Below are 22,222 nucleotides of genomic sequence, written 5' to 3' on the forward strand. Positions count from 1 at the left end.
CAACTGATCCTTTATCTCCCTGCGTATTCTAAGTGTAGTAAAGTTCAACAGCAAAGTGTGGAATAATCTACTTTACAGTGCCTGTGTGGGACTAACCAGCGCCTACAGATTGAGGCTGATCTCTGCCACCCCACGGTGGAGTGCTTGTTCAGGGCTGAGGATTTTCTCCATAGTTTGCTAAGTTTGATTTCATGGTGCCATCAAAACCACCGATTAATGGGAAGATTCCGGTTATAATTGAGAAATTTGCTCTTCATGTTCAGCATCTAGGGCTGAGGATGAACTTTATACCATTCTGTCAATAAGCAGTTGATATATGTCAGTGTGTGTGTGAGAGAGAGAGAGAGAGAGAGAGAGAGAGAGAGTGTGTGTGTGTGTGTGTGTAAATCACTTTGCACACAGCTCTTGTCTTTTTATCCTGAGTTCCAGCTTATGATAACTCTGTGATAGGCAGTGAGGGTAACCACAGTCCTGGGTCTCTCGGAGCATACAGTCTCCACTTTAAAAAGTTCATTGAAGTTCTGAGAGCTTAAGGAATTCCTGGTATTAACTGGCATTTTGAAAGGCAAGAGTGGCTTGGAATCTTGCATAGAACCTGTTCCACACTCCTGAAGAATAGCATTTATTCTAATAATTATGTAGTGTATGCTGTGCTGTTTGAAGGTATGCTGAGGTTGCATATGTTGTGTTTTTATTACCTAATATGCATGACTGAAGTGACTTATATTACAGGTTATATTTTTTTTTGGTTGGTGGCACGCCTGTAGTTTTATCATCTGAATTATTTGTCTATCCTACACTCAGAGGACTTCAAAGTTGCAAATATTTTACTTTTCTTCACAGTGACTGTAATGCTGGGGGAGGACCCTGGAGTCTCAGGGAACAGTGTGCTTATGCAGTTTAGTCTTGCAGAAGCTATTCTGACCAGTCACTTACCTAGTCAAACACCCACACACCATGGAGCAGCTGATCGAGTAACACGTAAGGGTGTGAGAGCCGCATTGTCTACCTGCTTGCCACAGTCAGAACATGGAAGCTGGGAAGCAGTTGCGCAGCATAGCAGTGGGATGGTGCAGCAGTGGTGCCAGCAGCTCACCCTCACTAGCAGCCTCCACACTCCTCTTCAGACAGCCTTCCCCTTAGGAGGGTTCAGGCCAGCAGCTCCTCTCTGCAACTGTTGCCTCAAGATCTGCTTCCAGACACCCAGAAGAACTGTTGCCATTTGTGCTCTAAGTTTGGGAAGTAAGCTTCTAGTGTGGTAAGAAAATACTTTTCAAGTCTGTAGGAAGTATAGCGTTACAGGTAGGTATTGACAGACAGATTAGTAGGGTTATTGACGTGAGTTTTGGTTTTACAAGTCTGAGGAGTATTGAAGAAGCAAACTATAATTTGAACTATACTTTTCTCTCTTTTCTCATAGGTTTTTGATGATTGTACCAAAACTGGGAATATATGATTGAGTTTCTTTTCCCTTGTTCAAAAAGTCAGCTGAAAGATTATAGCCAGAAAGAGGTGGGGGAAAGAGTGATTCTTTTGGAGTTTGGACAAATAGTCTTTGAGTTCTTCTGGACTAAGTGACTACATCTCCGTGCTCACTCATGGGCTGTATGACACTGTTTTAGGTACAGCGTTTTTCTTAGCTCTTGTCTTTGTAGTAGTGTGTGTGTTGACTTGAGAGGGATGAACTGGTTTGCAGTTGGTGACTTTAGCTAAAGAAAGAGTTCCTTGCAACCAGGTAAACAGGGCTGATATTCCAGCCCCACTGTTTTCTGGCCTTACGGCATTGGACAAATCACTTTGATTTCTTTAGCCTCAGTTTCCTCAACAGTACAATGAGATTTCTTGTGAGGATTAGAAATAAAGTATGCAAATTCCCAGCACAGTTAGTTCCTGGTATATGTTCATGTTAGGAACTCAGTAAATGGTGGGATTTGGAGCATGTCAGAGTGAAACTAGAGTGAAGATATTTTAACTTAGGACAAGCCTGAGAGGTTTGGTATATTCTGTTTGCACAGACTTAAGATGAAAAAATTGCAAATATTTGACTTGGAGCCTTCCTGTGTCTTGCAGGTGCAACGTGATTATTAGAAAAGTTGCCTTGTTAGTGTATGTGATTTGTTAGCTGGTCACACTTGGTAGAGACAATAAAACCTAGCTCGACATTCTTCAGGGTTACCCTGCAGGCTGTGCTTGTTTTTAAGCCTCTTCAGAGCTTATGAGGTAAAAAAGGGTGTTTTAGGACATGAGCGTATCTCAGTGAGTTCTGTGTCCAGAGCTGAATCTCGTGCAAATCCCTGTGTGAGTTCTCATGGTTAATGCAAGCCTTAAAGTGCTTGGTAGAGCTAGTGGAAACATCAGATGCTTGTTTTAGTTAATTGGTTTATTTATATAGCAGTTATGTTTGACTTAAGAAAACACTTGTGAATATTTTGTGAAAATACTTGTGAGAAATCTCATTGCTCATCTGAGTTTTTGATCATGAACTATCAGTGAGCTTGAGCTGTAGGTTTGTATGTGCTTTCTACATTTTTGCTTTGGTTGGGGAAGGAATGAAGGTAAAGTCTTTTTTTGGTTGTTTGTTTTGGTTTGGTTTGGTTTGGTTTTTTGAGACAGGGTTTCTCTGTGTAGCCCTGGCTCTCCTGGACTCAGAAAGGTAAAGTCTTTACCTGTTAGGTGTGCTCGTGGTGGCGCACACCTTTAATCCCAGGACTCTGGAGGCAGAGGCAGGCAGATCACTGTGAGTCCAAGGCCGGCCTGGTCTACAAAGCGAGTCCAGGACAGCCAGGGCTACACAGAGAAACCCTGTCTTGAAAAACAAAACAAAACAACAACAAAAAAATGTAATTAACTGTCTGCTTTTAGTCTATAGCAAAAAGGTGTGTAGCCTTGCTTATTACTAAATAAGGCAATTTTGTGGTAAAGTATGTCATTTCATTTCCTTTTAAAGATGGAGATCAATTGCTTTGAAAAATAGGTTCACCCGGGTGGTGGTGATGTAGACCTTTAATCCTAGCACTTGGGAAGTAGAGGCAGGGAGATATCCGGAAGCTTGAAGACAGCCTGACCTACAAAGTGAGTTTCAGGACAGCCAAAGCTACACAGAGAAACCCTGTCTTGAAAGAAAAAAAAAAAAAAGTTCAGTTAAGGCCATGTATACAGTATTTTTTGGTGCATGCAACTTTTAAAATAGAATCTCTTTGGTTAGTATAGGATAGATTATCTCTGTCACTTTTTGCAGGACAGCATTGTGGTAAGTCTCTGAACCCACAAAAGTTACCTAGACACTTTTCAGATAAGGAAGACTATATCAGCAATGCATTAGGATTTACCTCAAGGGAATCTGCTAATCCTTTCTTTTATTATTGAGCTGCCTAGTGGCTTGTGGAGCAGTAGGATCAGTCACTAGCTTCAAATTATGATAAAGAGGGATTGGCAAACCGTGGTCTTTGACTTGCCATAGATTTTGCTGCACACTGAGAAAAAGTTACCCTTGGCTATAGTATGTAATGATAATAGCACTAGCACCCGTGTGTACCCGAAACAAAAGAGCAAACAAAATAGAATGGGGCTACACGTTCTAACCAATTGTAATAGATTTTGCTCAGTAAAATTTTCTGGAAGGGATGCTTTCTTTTAACAAACAAACAAACAAACAAACAAACAAGTATTTTCCTGAGTCACTGCTGACCCTCTGCCCAGGGTCAGGAACCTATGAACAGGTAGTAAGGTTTTGGCCTTTACTATGCATGTCACATCAAAAGGTGAAGCAAAGACAGTGCCCCCCCCCCCCCCCAGGTCTCTCTGTGTAGCCTTGGCTGTCCTAGACTTGCTTCGTAGGCCAGGCTGGCCTCGAACTCACAGGGTCTGACTGCCTCTGCCTCCCGGCAAAGACAGTGTCAATGGTGCAGAATATATTTTTAAGTATACCTTTGCCTCTCAACTCTGGAAATTGGACTCTTTCAGGCTGGGCATGGGAACAGAACTTTTTACTTACACTATGTGACCTACTAAATGAAGCCCTAAATGGTTTTCCCCTATTGTGTGTATCATTCTAACACATTTAAAGTAGCTTCTTGTGCTGGAGAAGAGGATGTGATCTCAAGTCTGTGGACAAATCTGTGTGACTGAGCAGCTGGAATAGCTAGGACTTTTCCTGTTACTAGTATATGACTGTAGTTTGAAACACCATGCTTGAAGGTTACTCACTGTAGAGAGCCTTGCACTTCCCTTTTTAGCATACAGAACCATTTAAATTAAAAGTATTGCATCAAAAGTTTAAAAACCAGCTGGGCATGGTGATGCAGGTCTTTAGTTCCAGCACTCAGAAGGCAAAGTTAGATTCTCAAGGTGTTTATGAGTTCAAGGCCAGCCTGGTCGACAGGGAGCTCCAGGCCAGACAGGGCTGTACAGAGACCCTGTCTAAAGGGAAAAAAAAGAGAGGGAAAAAAAGTTCCGAAACCATCTCAGTGTCCACCAGTATAGAATTACTTAAATCAATTGATATATATTTACATAGTAGGATAATATATAACCACAGTGAAGAAGGAAGACACTATATATTGCTGGGGACTGTAGAGTGGTGTTAATTTTGAAAGGCCAGAGGAAAATTAGTGTGGTGGCTTATGTCTGTAATCCCAGCACTTAGGAGGCCGAGGCAAGAGGATCAAGAGTTCAAGGCCAGCTTCAGCTTTATAGTAAGATTGAGGCCATCTTGAGCTACAGGAGACCCTGTCTCAAAAAGCAGAAACAAAATCAAAATGTACAAAATAATGTTCTCTGTGTGCTACTGTTTATATTAGAGGGATTTTCCTATATAAAAGTAACTTTTTAAAAAACTTAATAGTTTCCCAAAAAGCTAATGATACTGGTTATTTTGGGGGGCTTAAATTGAATGATGGGGAACCTGAGTTGAAGGTAACTAGTTCAGTATATACTTTTTTAAAGTAAAATTTTATTAAACTACACATAGAAAAATAGAAGAGTCATGAGTGTGCAGTTTGATTTCTTCCTGTGAAATCAGTGCCCGGAAGAGGAGATGATTTTTTTGTTTTGTTTTGTTTTTTTGAGTCAGAAGCTAACTGTGTAGCTCTGGCTGGCTGAAAGTCCCTATGTAGACCATCCTGGCCTCAAAATCACAGAGATCCTCCTGTGTCTGCCTCCATGTGCACCACCACACCAGGAATTGAAATGTTTTTAAATAAAACTTATTTTATATTTATTTATTTTATGTGTATGAATGTTTTACCTGCATTTATATAGGTGTACCACATGCATTCCTTGAGCTATGGAGGTCAAAAGAAAGTGTTGCGTTCCCTGGAACTGGAGTTACGGATTGCTGTGAATTGCTGTGTGGGTATTAGGGTCCTCTGCAAGAGCAACAAAGGCGCTCTCCCTCCCTCCTTCCCTCCCTCCCTCTCTCTCTCTCTCTCTCTTTTTTGAGACAGGGTTTCTCTGTGTAGCCTTGGCTGTCCTAGACTCACGCCTCAAACTCACAGAGATCTGGCAGCCTCTGCCTCCTAAGTGCTGGCCTTAAAGGCATGGGCTACCACTGCCTGGCTAATATAGTTTTTATAAATGTCCCATGTAAAGCTATATTTTGGAGTGCAACAAGTACTAGATAAATAGCAATATGGCAGACCCGTGCTTTGAGCATTTTAGGACTTGTTAGATTTGTCAATCAGTTGGCTGATGGAGTGCAGCCAGTGATAAGCACACACTTGACTAAATCTGGAGCATTGTTGTCCCCATTAACCCCCATCGGATCAGATGTTCTTCCTGTGTTGTGGAAGTGTTGCCCGCCCCTGCCCCTTTGCTCCAGTGCAGAAATGATTAAAATCTATAATAAATCTGTAAAGCAGATTCTTAGCCAGGTCATTTGTTTTGTCTGCAGAAGCCATTTGGCAGTGTCTAGAGAGGTTTCGTTTGTTTTAACTTTGGGATTGAGGTGGGAATGTGCTACTGGGTGCTGCTAACCCTCCACTGCACAGGCTACCTCACCACAGCTGGGAAGTAGAGTGCTTACAGGGCCCAGGTGAGAAGCCAGTGACTACGCTGATGCCAGGAGGCAAGGGACAATTTTAGCTTCAACTTTATTAGATTTAGTACATGATGAAACTCATTAATCTAGTTTAGAGAAGAAATAAGGTAATGGGGCTGAGAGATGGCCTAATGGTTAAGAGCACTGTCTGCTCTTCCAGAGGTCCTGAGTTCAATTCCCAGCAACCACATGGTGGCTCACAACCATCTATAATGTGATCTGATGCCCTCTTCTGGCCTGCAGATGTATTTGCAAACAGAGCACTATATACATAAAATAAATAAGTAAAACATTAAAAAAAAAAATAGGTTGTTTTCTAAATAAAAATAGTCTTAAGTATAAAGACTTTTAGTATAAGGTATAGTGGATAGTTTTGGTTTGTTTGATTTTGAGACTGGAATTTGGTATGTAGACTAGGCTGGTCAAGTAGGGGTTCTGCCTGCCTCTGCCTTAGAGGTCCTAGGACTAAAGCCATGTGCCACCATGCCTGGCAAGTCTGTATTCATGGATATTGGTGTTTATGTGAGTTCAGGTGTGCATGTGCAGAAGTCACAAGATAACGTCAGATGTTGCTCTCATTTTGAGACAGGGCCTTTTATTCACCTGGGTGTGCCAGGCTAGCTGGTGTGTAGGCTCCAGGATTTTTGTCTTCTCCCATCTCACCATAGGAGTGTTGGCCTTACAGAGAGGTGTGTGGCTGAGTCCAGTCGCATGCGTGTTCTGGGATCCTAATTCAGGTCCTCATAGTTACGTGGCATCTCCCAGTCCCTTCCTTTGAAAAATAGGCCTCTTGTAGTTTTGTGGTGGGTAAAGAAAATTGTTTGGGAATATGACTTTTAACTGAGAAGTTTTATAGAGAAAAATATTCATATGTATATACATATATATACATACACATACAAAAAATATATATATCGGTAATGATTTAAATTTTTAAAAAACAGGTAAAAATCCATTTTGGAGGGGGGTTGAGACAAGACTTGCTTCACCCTGGCTGTCCTCTCACTTTTATAGACCAGGCTGGCTTCAAACTCAGGGCGATTCTCCTGTCTCTGCCTCCTGAGTGCTGGGGACTAAAGGTATACACCACTATGCCTGGCAATCCATGATTCTTCTTCTTTTTTAAAAAAAATAAATAAATTTATTTATTACATATACAGTGCTCTGCCTACATGTATACCTGCACACCAGAAGAGAGTACCAGATCTTATTATAGATGGTTGTGAGCCACCATATGGGAATTGAACTCAGGATTTTTTTGAAGAGCAGGCAGTGCTTTTAATTGCTGAGCCATCTCTCCAGCCCATGTGTCTTTTTTTTAATCTATGATTTTTGTTTTGTTTTGTTTTTTCTTTTGTTTTTCGTTTTTCAAGACAGGGTTTCTCTGTATAACCTTTGATGTCCTGGACTTGCTAGTAGACTGGCCTTGAACTCAGCACTTCACCTGCCTCTGCCTCCCAAGTGCTGCAAGTGCTGGGATTAAAGGTGTGCACCACTACGCCTGGTCTCAATCCATGATTCTTAATGCGCCTCTTTGCTCTATAATGTCAGCTCTTGACCTGATATTAGTATGTATCTGTATTTAAAATTTATACTTATTATCATTTCAAACATTCTTTTTTTAGTTTAGTGTTTTTTTTTCCCCCCGAGACAGGGTTTCTCTGTGTAGCCTTGGCCATCCTGGACTCACTTTGTAGACCAGGCTGGCCTCGAACTCACAGCGATTCTCCTGCCTCTGCCTCCCGAGTGCTGGGATTAAAGGCGTGCGCCACCACGCCCGGCTTAGTTTAGTTTTTTATTTTATGTGCATTGCTGTTTTGCCTGCATGTATGTCTGTGTAATGGTGACGGATTCCCTGGAACTAGAGTTATGTAAACAGTTGTGAGCTGCCATGTGGTTGCTGGAAATTGAACCTGGGTCCACTGGAAGAACAGCTAGTGCTCTTAACCACTGAGATGTCTCTCTAGCCCCTAAATTTTATTTTTAAATTTAGTAATATTCAAATCTTAGATATAATATGGTATGCTAACATTGCCTAGTGGGAAAATATTAAAATTAAACATTTTTAGCCAGATGCAATGGCACACATTTGTAATCACAGAACTCAGAGAGGCAGAAGCAGGTGGATCTCTGTGAGTTCCATGCCAGCCTGGTCTACAAACTAAGTCCAGGACAGCCAAGACTACACAGAGAGACCCTATCTTGAAAAAACTAAAATTAAAAAAAAATTTTTTTAAAGATTTGTAGATACATACACATGAAATGACTTTCTTTTATTTGTTTATTTATTTTTATATTTACTTTATGTGTATAGGTGTTTTGTCTGGGGGTATGTTTGTGCACCATGGAAGTTTAGTACCCATGGGAGCCAGAAAAAGACATGAGATACACTGGAACTAGAGTTAAGGATGGTTGTGAGCCACCATGTGGGTGCTGGGAACCAAACCCAGATTTTCTGCAACAACAACAAGTGCTTTTAATGGCTGAGCCATTTCTCCAGCCCTATTTATATTTTTAATCAATTAGTCTAATCAGTTAATCAGTTAGTCTCACTATGTAGTGTTAGCTAGCTTGAAACTTAAAATTTAGACCAGGCTGGCCTCCAAAATCATAGTAGTCCTCTGCCTTGGTCCCTTGAGTGCTGGAATTACAGGCATCAGCCACCACCATCACACAGGCATACATGCAGGCAAAACAACAATGCACATAAAATAAAAAATTAAATTAAAAAGAGAATGTTTAAAATGATAATAAGTATACATTTTAAATATAGTTTTTACATGGGGATTTTCTTCCTGTCAGTTTTTGGTAAAGAGATAAGCACTGTGCAGTTCCCATCGCTTGTCAGATCTTCAGTCTGCCTGCTTTCCTTTCCCATCTCCCTGTCCTTTCCACTTGTCTTTTTTTTTTCCCCCACTTGTCTTAGTTAGGGTTCTATTGCTGTGAAGAGACACTATGACCACGGCAACTCTTACAAAGGAAATATTTAATTGGGGCTGGCTTACAGTTCAGAGGGCTAGTCCATTATCATGGCAGGAAGCATGGTGGCACACAGGCAGACATGGTGCTGGAGAGGAGCTGAGAGTTCTACTTCTGGATCTGCAGGCAGCAGGAAGAGAGAGTGAGCCACTAGAACTGACTTTGGCCTCTGAAACCTCAAAGCTCTCCCCCTCCCCCAATGATAAACTTCTTCCATCAAGGCCCACCTCCAATAATGCTGCTCCCTATGAATCTGTGGGGGCCATTTTCATTCAGACCACATACCCCCTCACATAGAAAGCTACATTTTTAAAGATGTCTTTGAAGATGACATATCTGTGAGGTAACAGTAGACTGAGCTTGAGGAGATGTTCACAGAAGCCACCTGTTGCAAGGCTAGACCGCTCCAGATCTAGAGTTGACATTTTTTATCTCCATCTAACAGTGTTAAACTTTTGCACCGTGATTCACAGGAAGAAGCAGTCCGTGTGTGCTCACATCCATTTGCTCATATCCACACCCACATCCACAGCTGAACCAAAGCTTTGGGCCACAGAGCTTACCCTTGCTGTTAGTGGGGCATTCTGTTTCTAGGCAGGCTACTTCATTTAGAAAGATTGAACTGGGCTGGGCATACAATTTGGAAAAGCTACTGCTGGGGGTGGGTGCTGTAGAGGTGGCTCAGCAGTTAAGAACACTCTGGCTGCTCTTGTACAGGCCCTGGGTTCTATTCCCAGAGCCCACATGGTAGATCATAGCTGCCTGTATCTTCAGTCCCGGGGATCTGATACCCTCCGGCCTCCACAGACACTGCATCTACAAAACATGGTGCACAGACATACATGCAAGCAAAAAAAAAAAAAAAACCACACACATAAAGGTTAAAATAAAGAAAAAGAAAACCCATTGCCTGTCTGTCTCACAAAGAGCAAGCGCTGAAATAGAGGCTTAACTGCTCACCAGATAGAGTGAAAAAGAAGTGATCATTATTTATATATACGTATGGACTGGGGAGATGGCTCAGTAGCTAAGAGCGTTTCCTGCTCCAGCAGCGAATCTGAGTTTGGATCCCAGTGCCAGGATAACAGGCCTACAACTGCAGCAGGTTACATGAGGAATGGCCACAGAAGAAAAACACAGTGAGTGCCCAGCGGTGGACATTTACTTGTGTAGAAATCCATGTGTGACAACATTTCCGAGACGACTCTGTCAGAGCAACGATTAGGCTGGGCAGGGTGATGCACACCTGGAGTCCAGTACTCAGGAGGCAGAGGCTCAGTGAACCTAGGTCACATGGAGACCCTTTGCCAGAAAATAGTTGTAATGAGAACCTGGTCATCCAGAGGGTAAAATTCCAAGTTCCTCGGTTGGAGTGCTCTCTCATTTTTATACCCAAGGCTGTATATTCTGTATATATACATATTTATTTAACAAACTTATATAGCATTTACTAGTTAATCTTAGAACCTGTTGAAGTATTATATCATATTATTATATCAATTATTAGCAGTTCCATATTTCCAGCAGATCAGTTATTAATGTTCTAGATTGACTGTTTTTGCATTGATAAAAGAACTTTGAAACTGTTTTGACTTCAGTAATTGAAAGTAAAGATTTAAATCCCACACATATTTCTGGCTTTTAGAAGCCTGTGAATGTCAGTGTGAGCGTGTGCTTGTGTAGTTACGCCACCACAGTCAAGTGTGAGCGTGTGCTTGTGTAGTTATGCCACCACAGTCAAGTGTGAGCGTGTGCTTGTGTAGCTATGCCACCACAGTCAAGTGTGAGTGTGTGCTTGTGTAGTTATGCCACCACAGTCAAGTGTGAGTGTGTGCTTGTGTAGTTATGCCACCACAGTCAAGTGTGAGCGTGTGCTTGTGTAGCTACGCCACCACAGTCAAGTGTGAGTGTGTGCTTGTGTAGCTACGCCACCACAGTCAAGTGTGAGCGTGTGCTTGTGTAGCTATGTCACCACAGTCAAGTGTGAGTGTGTGCTTGTGTAGCTACGCCACCACAGTCAAGTGTGAGCGTGTGCTTGTGTAGCTACGCCACCACAGTCAAGTGTGAGTGTGTGCTTGTGTAGCTATGCCACCACAGTCAAGTGTGAGCGTGTGCTTGTGTAGCTATACACCACAGTCAAGTGTGAGCGTGTGCTTGTGTAGCTACGCCACCACAGTCAAGTGTGAGCGTGTGCTTGTGTAGCTATACACCACAGTCAAGTGTGAGCGTGTGCTTGTGTAGCTACGCCACCACAGTCAAGTGTGAGCGTGTGCTTGTGTAGCTACGCCACCACAGTCAAGTGTGAGCGTGTGCTTGTGTAGCTACGCCACCACAGTCAAGTGTGAGTGTGTGCTTGTGTAGCTATGCCACCACAGTCAAGTGTGAGCGTGTGCTTGTGTAGCTATGCCACCACAGTCAAGTGTGAGTGTGTGCTTGTGTAGTTATGCCACCACAGTCAAGTGTGAGTGTGTGCTTGTGTAGTTATGCCACCACAGTCAAGTGTGAGCGTGTGCTTGTGTAGCTACGCCACCACAGTCAAGTGTGAGTGTGTGCTTGTGTAGCTACGCCACCACAGTCAAGTGTGAGCGTGTGCTTGTGTAGCTATGTCACCACAGTCAAGTGTGAGTGTGTGCTTGTGTAGCTACGCCACCACAGTCAAGTGTGAGCGTGTGCTTGTGTAGCTACGCCACCACAGTCAAGTGTGAGTGTGTGCTTGTGTAGCTATGCCACCACAGTCAAGTGTGAGCGTGTGCTTGTGTAGCTATACACCACAGTCAAGTGTGAGCGTGTGCTTGTGTAGCTACGCCACCACAGTCAAGTGTGAGCGTGTGCTTGTGTAGCTATACACCACAGTCAAGTGTGAGCGTGTGCTTGTGTAGCTACGCCACCACAGTCAAGTGTGAGCGTGTGCTTGTGTAGCTACGCCACCACAGTCAAGTGTGAGCGTGTGCTTGTGTAGCTACGCCACCACAGTCAAGTGTGAGTGTGTGCTTGTGTAGCTATGCCACCACAGTCAAGTGTGAGCGTGTGCTTGTGTAGCTACGCCACCACAGTCAAGTGTGAGTGTGTGCTTGTGTAGCTATACCACCACAGTCAAGTGTGAGCGTGTGCTTGTGTAGCTACGCCACCACAGTCAAGTGTGAGCGTGTGCTTGTGTAGCTACGCCACCACAGTCAAGTGTGAGCGTGTGCTTGTGTAGCTACGCCACCACAGTCAAGTGTGAGCGTGTGCTTGTGTAGTTATGCCACCACAGTCAAGTGTGAGTGTGTGCTTGTGTAGCTACGCCACCACAGTCAAGTGTGAGCGTGTGCTTGTGTAGCTATGTCACCACAGTCAAGTGTGAGTGTGTGCTTGTGTAGCTATGCCACCACAGTCAAGTGTGAGCGTGTGCTTGTGTAGCTACGCCACCACAGTCAAGTGTGAGTGTGTGCTTGTGTAGCTATACCACCACAGTCAAGTGTGAGCGTGTGCTTGTGTAGCTACGCCACCACAGTCAAGTGTGAGCGTGTGCTTGTGTAGCTACGCCACCACAGTCAAGTGTGAGCGTGTGCTTGTGTAGCTACGCCACCACAGTCAAGTGTGAGCGTGTGCTTGTGTAGCTATACACCACAGTCAAGTGTGAGCGTGTGCTTGTGTAGCTACGCCACCACAGTCAAGTGTGAGCGTGTGCTTGTGTAGCTATGCCACCACAGTCAAGTGTGAGCGTGTGCTTGTGTAGCTACGTCACCACAGTCAAGTGTGAGTGTGTGCTTGTGTAGTTATACACCACAGTCAAGTGTGAGCGTGTGCTTGTGTAGTTATACACCACAGTCAAGTGTGAGCGTGTGCTTGTGTAGCTACGCCACCACAGTCAAGTGTGAGCGTGTGCTTGTGTAGCTATGTCACCACAGTCAAGTGTGAGCGTGTGCTTGTGTAGCTACGCCACCACAGTCAAGTGTGAGCGTGTGCTTGTGTAGCTATACACCACAGTCAAGTGTGAGCGTGTGCTTGTGTAGTTATGCCACCACAGTCAAGTGTGAGCGTGTGCTTGTGTAGCTATGCCACCACAGTCAAGTGTGAGCGTGTGCTTGTGTAGCTACGCCACCACAGTCAAGTGTGAGCGTGTGCTTGTGTAGCTACGCCACCACAGTCAAGTGTGAGCGTGTGCTTGTGTAGCTATACACCACAGTCAAGTGTGAGCGTGTGCTTGTGTAGCTACGCCACCACAGTCAAGTGTGAGCGTGTGCTTGTGTAGCTATACACCACAGTCAAGTGTGAGCGTGTGCTTGTGTAGCTATACACCACAGTCAAGTGTGAGCGTGTGCTTGTGTAGCTACGCCACCACAGTCAAGTGTGAGCGTGTGCTTGTGTAGTTATGCCACCACAGTCAAGTGTGAGTGTGTGCTTGTGTAGCTACGCCACCACAGTCAAGTGTGAGCGTGTGCTTGTGTAGCTATGTCACCACAGTCAAGTGTGAGCGTGTGCTTGTGTAGCTACGCCACCACAGTCAAGTGTGAGTGTGTGCTTGTGTAGCTATACCACCACAGTCAAGTGTGAGCGTGTGCTTGTGTAGCTACGCCACCACAGTCAAGTGTGAGCGTGTGCTTGTGTAGCTACGCCACCACAGTCAAGTGTGAGCGTGTGCTTGTGTAGCTACGCCACCACAGTCAAGTGTGAGCGTGTGCTTGTGTAGCTACGCCACCACAGTCAAGTGTGAGCGTGTGCTTGTGTAGCTATACACCACAGTCAAGTGTGAGCGTGTGCTTGTGTAGCTACGCCACCACAGTCAAGTGTGAGCGTGTGCTTGTGTAGCTATGCCACCACAGTCAAGTGTGAGCGTGTGCTTGTGTAGCTACGTCACCACAGTCAAGTGTGAGTGTGTGCTTGTGTAGTTATGCCACCACAGTCAAGTGTGAGCGTGTGCTTGTGTAGCTACGTCACCACAGTCAAGTGTGAGTGTGTGCTTGTGTAGTTATACCACCACAGTCAAGTGTGAGCGTGTGCTTGTGTAGCTACGTCACCACAGTCAAGTGTGAGCGTGTGCTTGTGTAGCTACGCCACCACAGTCAAGTGTGAGCGTGTGCTTGTGTAGCTACGCCACCACAGTCAAGTGTGAGCGTGTGCTTGTGTAGCTATACCACCACAGTCAAGTGTGAGCGTGTGCTTGTGTAGCTATACACCACAGTCAAGTGTGAGCGTGTGCTTGTGTAGCTATGCCACCACAGTCAAGTGTGAGCGTGTGCTTGTGTAGCTACGCCACCACAGTCAAGTGTGAGCGTGTGCTTGTGTAGCTACGCCACCACAGTCAAGTGTGAGCGTGTGCTTGTGTAGTTATGCCACCACAGTCAAGTGTGAGTGTGTGCTTGTGTAGCTATACACCACAGTCAAGTGTGAGTGTGTGCTTGTGTAGCTACGCCACCACAGTCAAGTGTGAGCGTGTGCTTGTGTAGTTATGCCACCACAGTCAAGTGTGAGCGTGTGCTTGTGTAGCTACGCCACCACAGTCAAGTGTGAGCGTGTGCTTGTGTAGTTATGCCACCACAGTCAAGTGTGAGCGTGTGCTTGTGTAGCTATGCCACCACAGTCAAGTGTGAGCGTGTGCTTGTGTAGCTACGCCACCACAGTCAAGTGTGAGCGTGTGCTTGTGTAGCTACGCCACCACAGTCAAGTGTGAGCGTGTGCTTGTGTAGCTATACACCACAGTCAAGTGTGAGCGTGTGCTTGTGTAGCTACGTCACCACAGTCAAGTGTGAGCGTGTGCTTGTGTAGCTACGCCACCACAGTCAAGTGTGAGCGTGTGCTTGTGTAGCTATACACCACAGTCAAGTGTGAGCGTGTGCTTGTGTAGCTATACACCACAGTCAAGTGTGAGCGTGTGCTTGTGTAGCTACGCCACCACAGTCAAGTGTGAGCGTGTGCTTGTGTAGTTATGCCACCACAGTCAAGTGTGAGCGTGTGCTTGTGTAGCTACGCCACCACAGTCAAGTGTGAGCGTGTGCTTGTGTAGCTACGCCACCACAGTCAAGTGTGAGCGTGTGCTTGTGTAGCTATACACCACAGTCAAGTGTGAGCGTGTGCTTGTGTAGCTATACACCACAGTCAAGTGTGAGCGTGTGCTTGTGTAGCTACGCCACCACAGTCAAGTGTGAGCGTGTGCTTGTGTAGCTACGTCACCACAGTCAAGTGTGAGCGTGTGCTTGTGTAGCTATACACCACAGTCAAGTGTGAGCGTGTGCTTGTGTAGCTATACACCACAGTCAAGTGTGAGCGTGTGCTTGTGTAGCTACGCCACCACAGTCAAGTGTGAGCGTGTGCTTGTGTAGTTATGCCACCACAGTCAAGTGTGAGCGTGTGCTTGTGTAGCTATGCCACCACAGTCAAGTGTGAGCGTGTGCTTGTGTAGCTACGCCACCACAGTCAAGTGTGAGTGTGTGCTTGTGTAGCTACGCCACCACAGTCAAGTGTGAGTGTGTGCTTGTGTAGCTATACACCACAGTCAAGTGTGAGTGTGTGCTTGTGTAGCTACGCCACCACAGTCAAGTGTGAGCGTGTGCTTGTGTAGTTATGCCACCACAGTCAAGTGTGAGCGTGTGCTTGTGTAGCTATGCCACCACAGTCAAGTGTGAGCGTGTGCTTGTGTAGCTACGCCACCACAGTCAAGTGTGAGCGTGTGCTTGTGTAGCTATACACCACAGTCAAGTGTGAGCGTGTGCTTGTGTAGCTACGCCACCACAGTCAAGTGTGAGCGTGTGCTTGTGTAGCTATGTCACCACAGTCAAGTGTGAGCGTGTGCTTGTGTAGCTACGCCACCACAGTCAAGTGTGAGCGTGTGCTTGTGTAGCTACGCCACCACAGTCAAGTGTGAGCGTGTGCTTGTGTAGCTATACACCACAGTCAAGTGTGAGTGTGTGCTTGTGTAGCTACGCCACCACAGTCAAGTGTGAGCGTGTGCTTGTGTAGCTATGCCACCACAGTCAAGTGTGAGTGTGTGCTTGTGTAGCTACGCCACCACAGTCAAGTGTGAGCGTGTGCTTGTGTAGCTATACACCACAGTCAAGTGTGAGTGTGTGCTTGTGTAGCTATACACCACAGTCAAGTGTGAGCGTGTGCTTGTGTAGCTACGCCACCACAGTCAAGTGTGAGCGTGTGCTTGTGTAGTTATGCCACCACAGTCAAGTGTGAGTGTGTGCTTGTGTAGCTACGTCACCACAGTCAAGTGTGAGCGTGTGCTTGTGTAGTTATGCCACCACAGTCAAGTGTGAGCGTGTGCTTGTGTAGCTACGCCACCACAGTCAAGTGTGAGCGTGTGCTTGTGTAGTTATGCCACCACAGTCAAGTGTGAGCGTGTGCTTGTGTAGCTACGTCACCACAGTCAAGTGTGAGCGTGTGCTTGTGTAGTTATGCCACCACAGTCAAGTGTGAGCGTGTGCTTGTGTAGCTATACCACCACAGTCAAGTGTGAGCGTGTGCTTGTGTAGCTACGCCACCACAGTCAAGTGTGAGCGTGTGCTTGTGTAGCTATACCACCACAGTCAAGTGTGAGCGTGTGCTTGTGTAGTTATGCCACCACAGTCAAGTGTGAGCGTGTGCTTGTGTAGCTACGCCACCACAGTCAAGGTCCAGTGTAACTCCCACCCAGATCTCCCTCCTGTCCCTGTATGGTCCCTCACCACTGCCCAAGCGCCTCCCTCACTTTGTCTTGTGGAGAAGATCATAGAGAGAGGACTTCTTGCCTGCAGCGTCTTTGACGTGTATCCAGGTTTCTGTGCACATCAGCAGTTTGTTGGGTTTTATTGCCAGGCAATATCCCATTGTCGAGTGTACCACTAATTATTTATCCCTCACCATTTGAAGAGCATTTGGATTGGTTCCAGTTTTTGGTGATTATGAACAGAGCCACTTTAAACATTCACAGACAAGTTTGGGGGGAAGCCACTGGGTCACATGATGTATATGTTAATGCTATAAAAAGCCACTTACTAGCCTGTCTGCTGGTGCTGTGTTTGTGTTTTTGTAACAGGCTTTGGTTGTGTAGTCTAGTCTGGCTTCAAACTCAGGTTCCTCCTGCCTCAGCCTCCCAAGTACTGTGACTGTGCTGCCACATCTAGCTTCCCTGAGTGCTGGGTTATTTTATTTGAGGTGGCCTTTAGCCAGGTAGCACTGGCCAGCCTGGAACTCTGATGTAGAACTGTGCTGGGCTAGAACTCGTGGCTGCCTTTCTGCTCTTGTTATTCCTGGTGCTGGCATTATAGGTGTGAACCACCATGTCTGTCTCAATTTTTTTTTCAATTTATTTCAATTTAAATTTAATCCATGTATATGATGTCTGTGTGTCAGAGAGAATGTGGCGTTACAGACGTGAGGACAGGAAGGCCCTAGGGACACATGGCTAGCAGCAGGCTCCGGATCCAGTGAGAGCGTGTCCATGGTGCTGCAGAATGAAACTGCGTGGTGTCCTTCTCACATTTTCTGAAATCTCTTTTCCTATATGCCGTTGGTTTTGTAATATTTCTATATCTATATGTAAAAAGAATTAGTTATTCTGTATGTATTAATTAATACAGGAAATTATTATGGCAGATCTCAGGGCACAGAAACCAGCATCTGAAAACATAGTGCACAAGACCCTCCTCCAACATTTGTTGTTTAAATGCTCTAGGTATGTCCCCACTCACATGTCTTTAGACACTTGTAATGGTGACTATTCCCTGCCTGGCTCTGACAGCAGGTATACCTCAGAATTAGGATCAGCACCGAACTACACTCAGGCACGTTGTTCCAGATTCACAGTGTCGTAAGCTGTAGGCAGCAGTGCCAGTTAGTGCCAAGAGTCAGTCAAATTATCTTGGCATTAGTCATTTTGGGACTTATGCCATAAAACGTATTTACACATGTTTGTGCATGGATTCTGGTAGAAACCAAGCCCATTTGCTTTCTACCAAATAAACTAAAAATATCAAAAGACATCAAAACTTAGAAAAACAAACAAGCCCACCATTTAAAAAAAATCTGATTTGGGCAACTTAGCAAGACTATATCTCAAAATAAAAAAAGGGCTAGGAATATAACTCAGTGGTAGAGCTTTTACTGTGAATGAGGTCCCAGGTTTCATTTCCAGTGCAGGGTGGAGGCTGGAGGGGCAGTAGGACAATCAAGACCCAAAACTGTCTCCTCTCACTTTTGTTTTTAAAGCAGAGAAAAACTTCTAAGGTGATTATAATTCTGCAGTGAGTTATTGTTGATGTATTTAAATGATTGTATGTTTACAGAAAAGTTGCAAAAAGGTATACAGTTGTCATCCCAGCACGCAGGAGGATGATGACTTAGAGGTTAGCTTGGGCTACATAGTGAGACCTTGCCGCAAAGACACAAAGATAGGGGATGTTGGGGGTGAGTTGGAAAAAGCTACCTGCACTCTACTCAGTTTCTCTATTGATAAAATCTTATGTAACAGTGTTTCTCAGAACTTAGAAACAACTTTGCTCCATTCCTTTTAACTGGATTTCAGAGTTCAGATTTCACTAGTTTTTCAACATACATTTTTTTTCTATTTGAAAACAAATTAAGCCCTTAGGCTTAAGTGCTTGAACCCTGTCATAGATTAATGTTTTATAACATTTATTATATACATATGTGTTATATATAGTTAAATGGATCTCTATTTGTTTAAACAAATGTTGTCTTTGACATTAATATCTCAAAAAATTATCTTTTTAACGTTTATGGATAATTCTGCCCAGAGCAATTTTAAGGTAGGCCTAAAGAGCTTTCTCCACCCTTTTGTGTTCCTGCAGAAACATGATTTACAATCACCTGTGTGGTTCCTGCACAGTACTGCCTTTTTCGGTATAGTTAGAAGCACCCATCTCCAAGAGCATAGGGAAGAAACCAGTTTCATTGACTAGGAAGTGACCTAATTGAGAATGGTAGTCAAGGGTCTTAGGTAGGGTGCTTTCGCTGTTAACTTAGTTAAGTGTCTTGGTTTTTTTTTTCCCCTAGAACTGGGAACTGAACCAGAGCCTCATACGTTCTAGGCAGGTGCCTCCCTCATCCCCAGCCCTGTCTGGTGCTGGCCTTGAGGCAGAATACCATTGGGCTTTATAGAACCCTGCTGAGGCTGCCTGTGCTACTCAGCCAGACTCACTGACTCAATCTGAATCATTCGTTTAAGTAGATTAGTTTATGACAGAGATGGAAGGAATTGATAACATCAAGTAGAGCATTTTAAGTTTATGTTTTTATTTATTTTCTGTGAGTGTGCTTGGAGGGCTGAGGACAGTCTTAGAGAGTCATTTCTCTTTCCACCATGTGATTCTGAAGATCAGCCACAGCTTTGTCAGCTTGGTGGCAAAGTACTTTTACCTTTTTGAGCCATCTGACTGCTTAAAGATTGGCTCCTCCCCCCCAGATATTTTATGTATATGGATAATTGTACCACATGCACACAGTGACCGGTGGAGGATAGAAGAGGGCACCCGATCCTATGGAACCAGAATCACAGGTTAGGAGCTACCATGTGGTGCCAAAAACCAAATTCAAGTTCTTGGCAAGAGTAACAGGTGTTCTTAACCACTGAGCCAGCTCTCCAGCTTTCAGATACGGGCTTTTTTTTTTTTTTTTTAAGATTTTATTTATTATTATGTATACAGTGTTTTGCCTGGATGTATACCTGCACTCCAGAAGAAGGCACCAGATCACTTTATAGATAGTTGTGAGCCACCACGTGGTTGCTGGGAATTGAACTCAGGACCTTTGGAAAAGCAGACAGCGCTCTTAGTCTCTGAGCCATCTCTCCAGCCCCAGATACGGGCTTTTAAAAAATAATTTAAAATTTTAATTTTATGTGCATGGATTTTTAACTAATTATATAGGGCTACAGAGAAACTGTGCTTCCATAGAATCCACTCTGTAGACCAAGCTGGCTTGAAACTCACAGAGAGGCAGTGCTGCCAATGACCCTGCAGAAAAGCTGAGGTCAACATCTAATTTGAAATATTAAAAGTGGATACAAAACTACTTCCGCAATGCAGACAATTAAGTGTGGTGGTGGTGGTGGTGCTGTTAGTAAGCAATGTTTAAATCAAACTAAGGATTAAAAATTAAAAAGAAAAAGAGAAAGAAACTCACAGAGAATGCCCTGCCTTGAAGAAGCCAGGGAGTGGTGGTTGTACACCTCCCAGTACTTGAGAGGCAGAGGCAGGAAGACCTCTGAATTCAAACCAGCCTGATCTATAATGTACGTTCCAGGACAGCCAGGGCTACACAAGAAACCCTGTCTATGAACAGACAAACAAATAGTCCCTTTATGGATATTTTGCCTGTGTTGCCCACATGTATGTACTATGTGTGTGGTGCCTGAAGAGGCTAGGAGAGAGTATTAGGTCTCCTGGAACTAAAGTTACAACTATAGCTGGTTGTGAGCAGCCATGTAGGCGCTGGTAATCAAAACCATGCCCTCTGGAAGAGCAGCCAGCACTCTTAACTGCTGAGGACTCACTCAGCCCCCTTTATTATATTTTAAAGACAGGCTCTCCTTTAGCCCACGTTGTTCTCAACTCCTTATGTAGCTGAAAATTCCCTTGAACTTCTTACCTTCCTGCTTTCCCCTCCTAAGTGCTGAGCAACACTCAGTGTCTCCTGAATGCTAGGAGAGCACTCTACCAACTGAGCTACACCTCCAGCCCCACTGTTTTTTAAGATCTGAAGTACATCTTCCATTTTTGGAGTCAAAAGCAGAAAAGAAATGTGGCCTTTATCGCATATGTCAGTGAGATTAAAGAGCTAAACGAAGTTGTCCTGTTTTGTGTGTGTGTTGTGAGAGCCATGGGCAGAGAACAGCATTGGGTGTCTCAGGAGCGTAAATTTTTTCTCTCAAAGATCTGACAGTGGCAGAAATGAAATGAGAGAAACACAGTCATCATTAGGATGCTGGGGTGAAGGCTGGGACTCTAGGATGCCGAGGTGAAAAGATGCCCTGTCTGCTTTATCCAGAAGGCAGAAAGCACCTGAAGACCTGGTCATGAAAAGCTTTGAGGATAAGGTAGCCTGGAGCTAGAGTTGGAAGAATAGTTGGACTGTGTGGCAGAGGCAGGATGGGAAAGGGCCTCTCCATAGAAGGAACGAGTGACATGTTCTCAAAAATTACTTTGGATTTCATTCTAAGAAATATTTTTCTCTATTATCACGTTTTAGCCCCCATATGCTTCTAAATTATGATATTTGGGGGCTTTCCAAAGAAGTGATGCTGGCCAAGCCATGATGGCACACACCTTTAATCTCAGCACTTGGGAGGTAGGTGGGTCTCTTGATTCCAGGCCAGCCTACAGAATGAATTCCAGGACAGCCAGGCCTATACAGAGAAACCCTGTCTTGAAAAACCATAACAAGAAAGAGAAGTAATACTGCTTTTTTGGTTGGCGGGGGGGGGGGGGGGTTGGGGGGTTGGGAAGCATATTGTTAGCTGTAATCCTAGCACTAGAAAGAGGCAGGAGGATTGTGAGTTTGCTTCAGAAAACAAAGCAAATAAAAACCACTAAACAACAGCAAAACCAGTGAACAGAGACAACACAAAGAAACAAAACTCTTGTATTATAAAAAGAATAAATAGGGAAATTTAAATGTAAATATTAGTGGCTCATGTCTGTAATTCCAGCATTCAGGAGTGGAGCTAGCAACTCCCAGAAAACTGGGCTACTGAGTATGGTCCTCACCCTCAAAGAATGGGGGGTGTGGGACGGGAAGGATGGGGTGACAGGCTCAGTGTATCCATCTAACCAGTTTTGCTTTCATTTAGCCATATATGGAACTAATTTTGCTTATGAATGTTCATGCTCACTGTACTTGTCAACCTACACCCCATCATTAATTTGAAGCAATTTCAGTTATTATTTATCCACATAAAAACTCCCTTTTGGAGGGAGGTTGTTTTGTTTTTGTTTTTCGAGACAGGGTTTCTCTGTGTAGCTTTGGCTGTCCTGGCCTCACTTTGTAGACCAGGCTGGCCTTGAACTCACAGTGATCCTCCTGCCTCTGCCTCCCGAGTGCTGTGATTAACAGCGTGCTCCACCATGCCCGGCCAGCATAAGAACTCTTATTTTAAAAGACAACTACCAATCTGGGGTGCAGCTCAGTTGATAGGAAGTTTGCCTGGCATGCTTGAAGACCCGAGTTAGGTCTCAGCACCACATAAAACCGGGGCTAGTAGCACACACTTGTAACCCTGATATT

The 22,222-nt window shown here is 44.6% G+C and overlaps 1 protein-coding gene across 1 annotated transcript in view; it reads left to right on the forward strand.

Moving 5' to 3' along the window:
• The first annotated feature begins 9,992 nt into the window (after positions 1-9,992).
• Positions 9,993-22,222, forward strand: part of Znf652 (zinc finger protein 652) — a 49,064-nt gene continuing 36,834 nt past the window's right edge. The window contains exon 1 of the mRNA XM_051158363.1: positions 9,993-10,155. The gene's annotated coding sequence lies outside the window, so the exon portion shown is untranslated. The remainder of the gene's footprint in view (positions 10,156-22,222) is intronic.

The sequence above is a fragment of the Acomys russatus genome, chromosome 16, assembly GCF_903995435.1.
Source record: "Acomys russatus chromosome 16, mAcoRus1.1, whole genome shotgun sequence".
NCBI lineage: Eukaryota > Metazoa > Chordata > Mammalia > Rodentia > Muridae > Acomys > Acomys russatus.